Consider the following 12,379-nt stretch of genomic DNA (forward strand, 5'->3'; position numbering starts at 1 on the left):
CTTCAAGGCCACGGTACTTGTCTACAGAGAAGCAAGAGGAACTGCCCCTCTCTATCTTCAGGTTATGTTCAAACCCTACACCCCAACCCAAGCACTTCATTCTGCCACCTCTGGTCTATTGACCTTCCCACCCCTATGGGAGGGCAGCCCCCCCCCCCTTACTATGACTGAGAAATCTTGGTGGGACAACCACATATTTTAAGATGAATGCACTAAATGTAAGTCACACTGGATAAGAGAGTCTGCTAAATGACCAAAATGTAAGCCCTCAGAGCTTATTCTCGTCACTTAGTAATTCTCAGGGTGATCGTTTGCCACTGCCAAAGAATTCATATTACCATGTGCATCAGCATCCCCACAGGACCCATCCACCAGCTCCCTGTGGTGTTGTAATACTAGGTTATTAACTTGGAAGCACACCCAATTGTTCAATGCCGTTTTCATTTGGACCCCACATTATATGATACAATGGAGGAGAGCGGACATACAAAAGCTACATCTAAGGACCTGTTGTAATGAATGTCCTCCATGTACAGAAGCTACATCTCAGGAGCTGTTGTAATGAATGTCCTCCACGTACAGAAGCTACATCTCAGGAGCTGTTGTAATGAATGTCCTCCACGTACAGAAGCTACATCTCAGGAGCTGTTGTAATGAATGTCCTCCACGTACAGAAGCTACATCTCAGGAGCTGTTGTAATGAATGTCCTCCACGTACAGAAGCTACATCTCAGGAGATGAATGTCCACCACCTCACATTGTTCCATCGCTGACTTTTAAAATAGTTTTCCTTTTCAGCCCCCTCGCAAGGAAGAGTGAAATCTCATTGACGAAGTTGAAGAGTGCACTGGGGGGGGTACTGCCAAGGGCCCCTGTCAGGCTTTTCAGAAGCAGCAGTTCAGTGAGGGTTTATTGGTTCTGAAATGTGTGAGAACGCTGGGAGTTGGGACAAGTGGAGCCGGGCTGCAGACTGGAACAGCTACAGCGCTCCATTATTTGTTCTCCACTTCAGACGGAGTGGAGGCGATGAAAGAAGAGACCATCTCAATGCACCTGGGTTGTATTAGGTATACTCAATAAGAAAGCACAGGCTGTGATATCAGAGGTTAGGGAATCTCTTTCCACTCCATTCTTGTGCTACCTCCAAACCCATCCTGAAACCCATCCTGAAACACACACCGTGGATGTGGCCCCTCTTTTGTTTCAGAGAAATGGGAGGCAGGCTGTGATCAGACATTTTCTAATCTGTGTTTCCATAGTCCCCCCCCCCCCCCCCAGCTCGTTGGCCGCCAGCTCGTCGACTGGGATCAACACTCTCTTTCCATAACAGGAAGAACACAATGACTTGGTAAACATCGGAGATGAATAACAAGCCCTGGTTCCTGAGGCACGCGGCGGTGGGCCTGGAGGGACGATAACGCCGGGGTCATTCGGTGCCCAACCTGCTCCACACTCTACTTCCTGGAGTGGTGAGTGTATCTGTCAAAAGACGGGATGCCCACACACTCCAGAGGTACTTTGAGTAAGAACCGCCGCAGGCCAGGCTTCCCTTGAGTGGAGATCTGCTATGTACAGTACAGTGTGACATCCTCCAGACTTACGTTAGGGGTGCACCAGATTCTCACCACACCAGAGGACTTAATAGGGGCAAAAGGCTTACAGTACTTTCTCATGAATAGCTAACGCTGACTTTATTGTTGACCTTTCGGGAATATACCCAGGCAGTTTTTCTCACTAAACCGACAAAATAAACCGGGCCAGAGAAAAGATTGGCGGAGCTGAGCTGCGTTTCCGGATTGTCACTCCTCGTTAAGTGGTGATGCCCTGTCTGGCTCTAGCTGGCTGGGCTGTCAGGGCTCCCCTGGCTACATCACTATACCGCCACAACATCTGCTGGCACGGTCGGGCCCTCTCTGACCTCTGTTGATGACACACCGGCCCTGCTCTGATGTCAAGTCACTCACAGAGGTTGACCCAGGGTAAGCGGACAGCAGCCGCCATCGCGGGAAGAAGGGAAAGGGGTCACCACGAACAAAAATGAAAAAGACTGCGCCTCAACCTCCACTGAAATTGGATACTGGGCCTCGGTTCGAGCCCGGCTGTCAGACATGTCAAAGGCATTGCTGAACTACGTTGTATACATTTGAGTCGAGAGAGAAAAAAAAAAAACACACTTGAGTCATGCAGAGTTTAGCAACGCTTTATTTTACTTATACTGATTGATGAGGTCTGCATCCCCCCCCCCCCACACAACGATGAAGTCTTATTTAAGGCGTCCGTGCCCACATTCTGTGTTCATGAGAGCCATTTAAAATATTTGTTCTGTCACTTCCTGCCAAGATGAATCCTGTTCCCAGCAGGTCAGGAATGTGTCAGCGTGCCCATCCATCTATCAGTCTAAACAGCATGCCATTGCCCAGTGCAAATACGGTCTTTAAAAAAAACACTTCATACAGCGCTACAAGTATACCTCTCCATTTAACAAGGTACTTAAGAGGCCCAGGAAAACACCACTAAATAATGTCAATTTCTGACAGCTTGAGTTTTCTTCACTAAAACCATTTCTGATGTACTTATTTTGAGAGGTTGCTAGTTGTACTTGATGTCAAAGGTTCACTGTACCTTAATCTGGCACACCTAGTTAGGGAAACTGCTCAGTGACTAAAGTTTGAGATGTTGACCTGTGCTGTTGACAACCCAGCTTTGAATAACACTTCTGACATTCACTCGCCTAAAGCTTCAAATATCTAAACCAGTGGCAAAATCTTTATTTTCTTATTCAGTTGGAGGCAAACATTAGGTCTGGGCGATATACCGTTGATACCATATACCGGGGTATTTCAAAATACCAACGTCATGACTTTCAATACTTTTCAAACTTATTTTTTGGTGGGTGGGGTGGGGGGGAGTGCTACGCCACTGTTTATATCTATAAATATAACTATAAGATATCTAAGATGTGTCAAATTATATCCAACTCAGGGCTCCAGCTATGCATTTGGTTTGCTAACTTAGGCCGTCATTGTAAATAAGAGTTTGTTCTCAACTGACTTGCCTAGTTAAATAAAGGTTTAAAAATATATATATATATATATATATATATATATAATAATAATAATAACCTGGCTAGATAAGTGGCCAGATGTCAAGATCAAGTTTCTTGGTTACAGCGGAGACATTCAATCCCCTCCTGGACCAAGATCCCCCTTGCCAAAATGATTTGACGGTTTGAAAATCTGCCCTACCATAGAAAACACACATCTATCAACACCTCCTAGCATAATTCCATTAAAAAAACAAGTTTAGCAGCCAAGGAACAATCATGTAATTTATGGTTTAAAAATGACATTTTTCCAGAACTTGACATACATATTCCATGTGCTTAGGCCAGAAAATTGTGATTTTGAAGGGCTGTGAAAATGCCACGTTGTTAATCACACTTTGTTATTTGTGATCTGGAAACTGTTGACTTTTGTCCTCAGAAGTCCTCTGTTAGTGCCAACGACTAAGTACCGCATCAATCAAATTCAACAACTTAATTTCAAGCAGACAGACAGACACACCGAGGATCGAAAGTGAGAGAATTTGGCCAGATCCTTCTTCATGTCGCAGTACATGATGCTGAGGCGTCCGATGTCCTTGGTATGCTCTTCGTCCACCTCCTCCTTCTGTCTGTCTATGGTCACCTGCAACTGGGTGCTCTAAGGTGCACAACATGCAAGGATCTGGGTCAGGTTCAAAGACCAAAAAAAATCTGAACTAGACAAAAATGAAATTGGAAATGAAAACACTCTTGTTGGGGAGATTTGGGTGGTACTCAGTTTCAAACAGCTATCTCCTGTTTAGTGCCAAATGATCCGCCCCTGGGCCCGGTTTCCCAAAAGCATCAAGAACCTTTGTAGGAGTATTGGTAAATCCCCGAGTTGTTTCCCAAAACCATTAGAACTAAAGTTGCACTTGAAAACAATCTTTATTTACTAACTGCCTCAGACCACTCTTAGTGGAGAGCTAAGTACATCGTTAGGAGCTTTTTTGCCCTTCCACATAACTTTATACATAGATCTCTGCTAAACACAGACTCAAGATGTTTATCTGTCTCTCTGTAAACACCTATAAATTCAGAACAAAGTTGACTGCAAAGTTACCAAAGTCTTTGTATGTTACAGACAAGCAAAGGATAAAAATATGCTTTAAATGAAACTACATAAGCCTACACATTTCAATCATATTGAAATCTATTTCTTGTTCAATCAATTGAGTTCTATTTGGCTAATTGTAGGCTACTGTTGGTAATTTTTGCCTAAATATATTTCATGATGTGTAACATGTGAGCAATGAGGTGTAGGCTGGGCATAAGCATTAGGTTAATAAGCCACCTTAATATTTGCAGCCATAGCCTATAGGTGATCCTTCGTTAGAATTGTGGAAGATTTGAATGGACCAAGCTGATCCTTGAGCAGCGCTGCCTTTCTTTCGATCCTATCAGTAATGACACCTGCTCCAATGACAGACCTAGTGAAAGTTCTCCCTTCTTAGTGTTTTGGGAAACATTAAGCGACTTCTTCGGTTGCTGTACGATTCATTGTTCATACACTCGTAGGCCTAAGTTTCATCGACAACGAGAAACTGGGCCCTGGTCTGTTGTCACAATCCATGCCTGTGAATGGTTAAATCACTATTGGTAATTCATGGGCTTTGAAGAGAGCCTGTGTCTTTACTTGGTCTGCCTATAGCTCCCTCTACTGGATCCTCTGTGACGTGTAATTCCCATCCTCCACTGTAGAAAAACACAAGCAACAATGTTACATTCAACTACTTTCCAGCTTTATCAGTAAGGCACATTGAAATAATACAACAAAGTCAAGTCATTTGGAAAACATTACGATAGCATTCAATCAGTCCATATTACAACTGCAATGGTTAGCAATTGAAAAATACACTGGCTAGGTCAGGAAGGGGCGTACATCGTGTGAGGGCCTCACAGAGGTGCTTATGCATGTGCTCTGAACATTTGGGCAACGACTGCTCATTGGTCTCCACCACCATTTTGTTCAGGTTGTCCAGGAAACGGCTCTCTCTGAATCCAAGTTTTTCCTGAAAAAAAAAAAAAAAACGTGCATGTTAGCAAAGATCAAATTACAATTAATAAATTGGTCAAATCACATGTTATGGTGCAAGCTGAAAACTTACCTCAAATTCATAAAATAGCAGATCTCCCCTTGTACGACAGGCCTACGGTCTATTAGCCTGGACTGAATATCACCAACATCTAATGGGAGACACAAACCATCAACATGTCATGTTGAGTAATTGATCATGTCAGATCAGTGGAGGCTGGTGGGGGGAGTTATAGGAGGATGGGCTCATTGCAATGGCTGATATGGAATAAATGGAATGGTTTCAAACATATGGAAACCTCCTATAGCTTCTCCTACCCGCCTCCTCTGTGTCAGATATACTGAAAAGAAACAACTTTATTTTCTATTGTAGGAGGAGTAGAGCTAGCAGTCAACACTGTGGTCAATTCCATTTAAACTCAAGGAATTGTGTCCCCACCTTAGACAAAATAATTTAAATGTTCCACATATGAGGCTGCCTAACAGATCTGGGACCAGGTTAGAGGCTGCCTAACAGATCTGGGACCAGGGTAGAGGCTTCCTAACAGATCTATGACCAGGGTAGAGGCTTCCTAACAGATCTGGGACCAGGTTAGAGGCTTCCTAACAGATCTGGGACCAGGTTAGAGGCTCCTAACAGATCTGTGACCAGGTTTAGAGGCTTCCTAACAGATCTGTGACCAGGTTAGAGGCTGCCTAACAGATCTGGGACCAGGTTAGATGCTGCCTAACACATCTGGGACCAGGTTAGAGGCTGCCTAACACATCTGGGACCAGGTTAGAGGCAGTCTAACACATCTGGGACAATGTTAGAGGCTGCCTAACAGATCTGGGACCAGGTTCGTACAGATCTGGGACTAGGTTAGAGGCTTCCTAACAGACCTCGTACCAGGTTAGAGGCTGCCTAACAGATCTGGGACCAGGTTAGAGGCTTCCTAACAGATCTGGGACCAGGGTAGAGGCTTCCTAACAGATCTGGGACCAGGTTAGAGGCTGCCTAACAGATCTGGGACCAGGTTAGAGGCTACTAGCCTTGGTACCAGGCCGTTTGGCTATCATTCCAATCCTTGCCACTCCTGTCATGCTAAACATACAAATAAAATATTTGGCATTTGACACAGAGTAAATGGTCCTGTGTGGTTCAGTTGGTAGAACATGGTGCTTGCAACGCCTGGGTTGCAAAAACATGTATGCACTCACTACTGTAAGTTGCTCTGGATAAGAGCGTCTGCTAAAATGACTAAAATGTTGTACATACATGGAGTGAAATGTTAGCTAGCTAAAAAGACTGGCACCCAGACTAAGAGAATGGCAGTATGCGTACATTCTGCAACATATGACTCTCTCGAGTTATGTAGGGTAGCCAGCTAAGTTAAATGCGATTTATGGTAACTGCAACATAATAATGAACTCACCTATGGCTAGCTTGTCCATAGTCACGCGTTAAAACACACACATCCGACAACACTTGAAATAACGTTACTTTGTTTAGAATTGAGTAAGCTAGCTGGCTTTAGCAACCTCTTTTCGCTATAGCCTAGCTTTAGAATATATAAATGCTTAGTAGCTATTTACATGCAAGTTATCAAACGTAAATGTGAATATATTTTTGGTTATTCTAACAAAAACCTAAACTGTAGTTGTAGTCAGTTGATTTGATGTCAGCTGATGTAAATATTCACATTACTTCCGGGTACGAGGATTTGGATCAAACCAAACCTCCCAAAACGGGGAGCACACTTAGAGGCCTACCAATGCAAATTCTAAGGTACCAGTAGGTACAGTTCCATAGCATCAATCATCACTTTTGTGAATGTATACTATGGGTGTAGCCTACACATTTAGCAGCACATTTCCATCTTCAATGGTTTAGTATTTAATCTCTCTCAATTCAATTCAAAGGGCTTTATTGGCATGGGAAACATATGGTAGCATTGCCAAAGCATGTGAAATAGATAATAAACAAAAGTGAAATAAACAATCAAATTAATAGTAGACATTACACTCACAGAAGTTTCAAATGTCATATTATGGCTATGTACAGTGTTATAATGATGTGCAAATTCCTCTCTCTCTCTGTGTGTGTCTGTGTGTATGACAAGGCGTTTAAACAGATGTATTGTTATTGACGAAATGCCATTTATTTCAGGGTGTAAATCTCAATGCAGTGATAATGATGGAGGACAGGAGGTCTTGCATGAGTTAGGACTGCAGATGTCAGTCTTGTTCTATGGTGTGGCTTTATCAGTGAGTTCCCCACAGCCACATAAAGTCTAACAATTAGGATGAGGCTGATGGGTCACCTCTGCATAGCCTATAATACAATAAATTGAAGTGTCTCATAACAGAGTGATAGCCCATTTACATCTATAGAATTCCCGCACTCCATTCAGGCTGACGACAGTGGTAATTAGAAGGATTGGCCATCCATTTTGAGGGATTTCATGGTGTGATACCTTATTGTGTGTATCTGCCATGGATTTAGAATTGAAACATTATGCTGTGTGTACAATGTCGGCCATAGCAGGAAATAGTAGATATTTGAATATGACTTTAAAAGTGAGATTATACACAACACGCCCCATCTCCTTGTTTTTGTGCAATAGTACATTCAATCAGTAAATTAAGTATTATAATATTATGGGCCACTGTATCCCACTAAGACTACCAGGTTTTATTTGACCAGGTAAGTTGACAGAACACATTCTCATTTACAGCAATGACCTGGGGAATAGTTACAGGGGAGAGGAAGGGGGATGAATGAGCCGAAGACAAGTACAAAGTACAGTACGTGTACAGACGTACCAATAGCCTAGATGATTTAGTGGGCTCATTCTTCAAAAGTCATGCAGATATAATATACAGAGAAGAAGTTTGAGAGTATCACTTGATATCATGCTAATTCTGGCGAGGAGAGAAAGACTTGTTTTACTGAAGAAAAAGTAGTCTGTTCACATAATTTGCCACTAGGTGGAAACAAGGTCCAGTTTTTATAATTGCCAGTCTGGTTAATGAGACACTGCTTAGTAAATTAATTTAGTATCTAAATCTAAATGTATCACCTCCACTCAGTGTAGGCATATTTAGAGACGAGGACTCCTGGCAAGACCACGTTAAGAACGGGGTTGTTAGGGGGGCTAGTGTTGCATGTTCAGACTTCCAACATTTGTTCTGAAAGAAGTGGCCGTCATTTACTCACAATTGTCACTTCCACATGAAAGAGAGTCTTCAGACATGCTCTAATTCCAGGCCTAGCTAAATAGTTGTTAGCCTATCCGCACCATTGATTTTGATCTGAGGCTACTAGATATTGCAGTCATGAGCAGTTCTTGTGGCAATTGATTAACTGCCATCGCAGAGTGCTCCGGGGCTCCATTGGAAAAAGAGTGCGTTTCGTAAACTTTGACGTTAGTGAAAATAAGTTGGGGTGCTTTTAAATTGATTGCCTACAAACAAGGTCAGATGAACATTAAATAATGACAAGACAACACGTACACACTACACAGTATGACAATGACATAATCAATATTCCCTTCATGTGCAGCTGTGCAGGCAAATAATATTTATGATGGATCAAATATTTTGTTAAAGACTAAAAATACCTATGCATAATAGGATGCAATGTAATGTATTATAGATACATTGTAGTACACTCGCAGAATTTGAGAGTTCAAGAGTATAACATTATTATTGTGATGGTAAAAATGTAATTACACATCAACAGCCATGAAATATATATATATATATATATATATATATATATATATATATATATATATATATATATATATATATATATACACAATTTGCTCAATAAAGCATCTACCCACATTATTAATTTACAGTTGTTGAATTATATATACCTTATTTTTCACTGGTACACTTGTAATGAAATATATTTTTTAAATTAATTCTAATTTCATTGACTTTATGTAAAAGGATGAATAGGATGTCGTTTTTTTCTTATAGTTGAAAGTGAATTAATTACACCTAAAGAAATGTGGCCTACATATTGAGAATGAGGACCGCAAACTGAACTGAAGCCACAAAAAACTGCACGAACTGAATGCCCCGTCATTGCGCGATTCTCCTGTATATCCATTGCAGCAAAGAAGTAGACGTTAAAGTAGTTGGAGAACGAAGCCAACATCGCCATAACAACGATGACACCGTCTTTGCCCATTACTATCTGCCAGGGTTGTGTTCCCAGGTTCCAGTTAGGTTCACATGCGATGGTCCCTTGCATGAGCCATGTCATGTGTTTAGACTCATACCTCTCACAGGTTTAAGTGAATACGGCAACAGTGGGGGTCTCTTCGTTGCACACCGGTTCTGAAATAGAATAGCTTTTCAAGGACAAATAACACAGTGTAGTGTTTTCAATTTTTTTTTAAAGAAAGTTAAATATAAAAAAAGTTTCCCGAAATATTTACAGAATAAATGACATCTACAATATTTCTGAATAAAAGGTGTAAAAAATGTTCAATACTTTAACAATGTGCTTAACATGAAATGTTTTATAAGAAATTCCTACACAATTTCAAATGTGTAGTCATATTTAAATTAACTAAATTAAATGAATGAAATTAACTACAGGTGGCAGGTTACAGTCAGATGTACATGTCATTTATTTCTCTTTATAAACCGGGTTTGAGCTCTGAATGCTGATGGGCTGATTACGTTGGTAACCAGTTTATAATAGCAATAAGGCACCTCGGGAGTTTGCGGTATATGGCCAATATACCACGGCGAAGGGCTGTATCCAGGCACTCCGCTTTGTGTCATGCATAAGAACATCCATAAACCGTGGTATATTGGCCATATACCACAAACCCTCCTGCCTTATTGCTTAAGTATTTCCCTCCATAGCATATAGCTTTGTTCTCATAGACCTCCACACACAGCATGTGAAACCACAGGCTTGCTCTTCACTTGCTCAGAATGCAGTAACTTGGCTGAGGTCCTGGAGCATTGAGTCCTTAGACAAACGGTGAGTGTTCTGTGGGAGGTCTGTACGAGCGGTTTACAAAACATACCCATCAGGCCTGTTAGCGTTGTGACGGCTTAGAAAACACAGCTCTTTTTTTCTCCCCCTCCATACAGCCCCTAACGACGGTGCTGCTCACATTACCCAATGGGTTTAATTATGTTGCATTACATTGCTCTCTCTCGCTCACTCCTCCTCTCTTTCTCTCTCTGGCTCTGGTCATGATCTCTGGGCCCTTGGAGAAGGCCAGAGGGACCATGGTGCTTGGCGTTCACAGCATGCTGAGCGGCACTGACTGTGGCTCTAAACAGGTGGGGGGCGGAGGGGGTGGATGGGGAGGATTACTCACTGCCTAGGCCCCTAGGCGGGCCCCCCCTTCCGTACACCCACCTGCCCCCCTCTTCCCCTCTCTTCCTCAGCCAGTCAGCCAGCTCACTGCAGCTCCCTGGGCACTGAACAGGTCAGTCGTCCTGGTGCCACTCTATCCTGGAGGCTGTTCCTGAGCTGCCCACCACAACTCTGCCAGGGAGAGGGAGAGGGAGAGGGAGAGGGAGAGGGAGAGAGAGAGAGAGAGAGACAGAGAGAGAGAGAGAGACAGAGACAGAGAGAGAGAGAGATGAGACAGAGAGAGAGAGAGAGACAGAGAGAGAGAGAGACAGAGAGAGAGAGAGAGAGAGAGAGAGAGACAGAGAGAGAGAGAGAGAGAGAGAGAGAGAGAGAGAGAGAGAGAGAGAGAGAGAGAGAGAGAGAGAGAGAGAGAGAGAGAGAGAGACAGAGAGAGAGAGAGAGAGAGAGAGAGAGACAGAGAGAGAGAGAGAGAGAGAGAGAGAGAAAGAGAGAGAAAGAGAGAGAGACCCCAGGAAATAACTGGAGTCCCGGTAATAGTGGCACCTCACGAGGCACGGCGGAGTATGACACTGCCCTGCTGTCACATCCTCCCAGGGCCGAGGAAGCAAGGGGCCGAGGAAGCAAGGGGCCGAGCGGTGGAAGGAAGCAGCAAGAAGCAGCAGCAGACACGTAGCTCAGCCTGAAAATCAACATATGTAGTCATCATGTGCTTTTTGGGAAAAAAAATGTTTTCTCCGCCAAGCAACCTTGTCAGCCGCATCTTGCGATATGTAAACTGCCTTTCCTTGGAGTGGAATGATTGTGTCGTTTACGATTAGCGTTCTCAGCGGGCCCCGGTTTGGTGCTGTCCCCGAGATTAACGGGCCGCTGTGCTGTCACTTCTCCCATAGGGACGTCCGCTGTAACGATAATCCAACCAAAGGATTGCCTCATCCGAATGGCGCGGTGTCCAAGTCAACTGCCGGCAACAGGCATGGAGAGGCCCAAACCTGTTGAGGCAGACCCTCCCGCACCACGATGGCAATCAAAGTGACAGAGGGAGAGAAAGTGGGGACATTTTCTTTGTGTGAGCGAAATAAGTCCCCCCTCTTCCCTCTGAAACCCCGCACCCCCTCTTCTCCCTCTTTACCATGTCGTCGGAGGAGCGAGGGCTGTGCGCAGTCTTGAAGGATGGGAAGTTTTTTGTGGGGCCTTGATTTTTGACGTTGGACAGAGGGGGCGCCCGGGGGGCGGTTGTATTTGGAGAGGTGCCTCGTCAGATTAGATGCATGCTGGCTGGGTTTGATGGCCAACCTGGACAGACAAGCCCTGCCAGGCACAGACTGCTCAGGCACATGATGTCAGGAGGACACAAAATTATCAACCGCGAGACCAAGGAGACAGATGACACCCAGCAGGAAGGGAGAGCCAAATCTGTAAGCATCCACAATCCAGCTGGCTAGCCCTAGGGTACCTGTCTCTCTGAAGTGGAATCTGCATCATCCCATGAGCTGTCAAATTAGCTCACAGGATTGGAAATGCTGAAAAGATTTGGTCCCTCCTAGTGAGGAGGGGTTAATATAAAATGTTATTAATTAATCGTTGCTTCCTGTCCTGAGAAGAAACAAAAACAGAAGTATGTAGAGAACAACAGAAGTATGTAAGTATGTAGAGAACAACAGAAGTATGTAAAGAACAACAGAAGTATGTAGAGAACAACATAAGTATGTAAGTATGTAGGGAACAACAGAAGTATGTAGAGAACAACAGAAGTATGTAAAGAACAACAGAAGTATGTAAAGAACAACAGAAGTATGTAAGTATGTAGGGAACAACAGAAGTATGTAGAGAACAACATAAGTTTGTAAGTATGTGGAGAACAACAGAAGTATGTAAGTATGTAGAGAACAACAGAAGTATGTGGAGAACAACAGAAGTATGTAGAGAA

At 43.3% G+C, this 12,379-nt stretch overlaps 1 long non-coding RNA gene across 1 annotated transcript; it reads right to left on the reverse strand.

Moving 5' to 3' along the window:
• Nucleotides 1-3,315: 3,315 nt before the first annotated feature.
• Nucleotides 3,316-6,801, reverse strand: LOC112216532. Its single transcript, XR_002948335.2, has 4 exons — nt 6,533-6,801; nt 5,191-5,269; nt 4,965-5,094; nt 3,316-4,777 (listed from the first exon to the last, which is right to left on the reverse strand). It is a non-coding gene; the product is annotated as an uncharacterized LOC112216532 (long non-coding RNA).
• Nucleotides 6,802-12,379: the final 5,578 nt, after the last annotated feature.

The sequence above is a fragment of the Oncorhynchus tshawytscha genome, linkage group LG16 (assembly GCF_018296145.1).
Source record: "Oncorhynchus tshawytscha isolate Ot180627B linkage group LG16, Otsh_v2.0, whole genome shotgun sequence".
NCBI classification, from domain to species: Eukaryota; Metazoa; Chordata; class Actinopteri; order Salmoniformes; family Salmonidae; genus Oncorhynchus; species Oncorhynchus tshawytscha.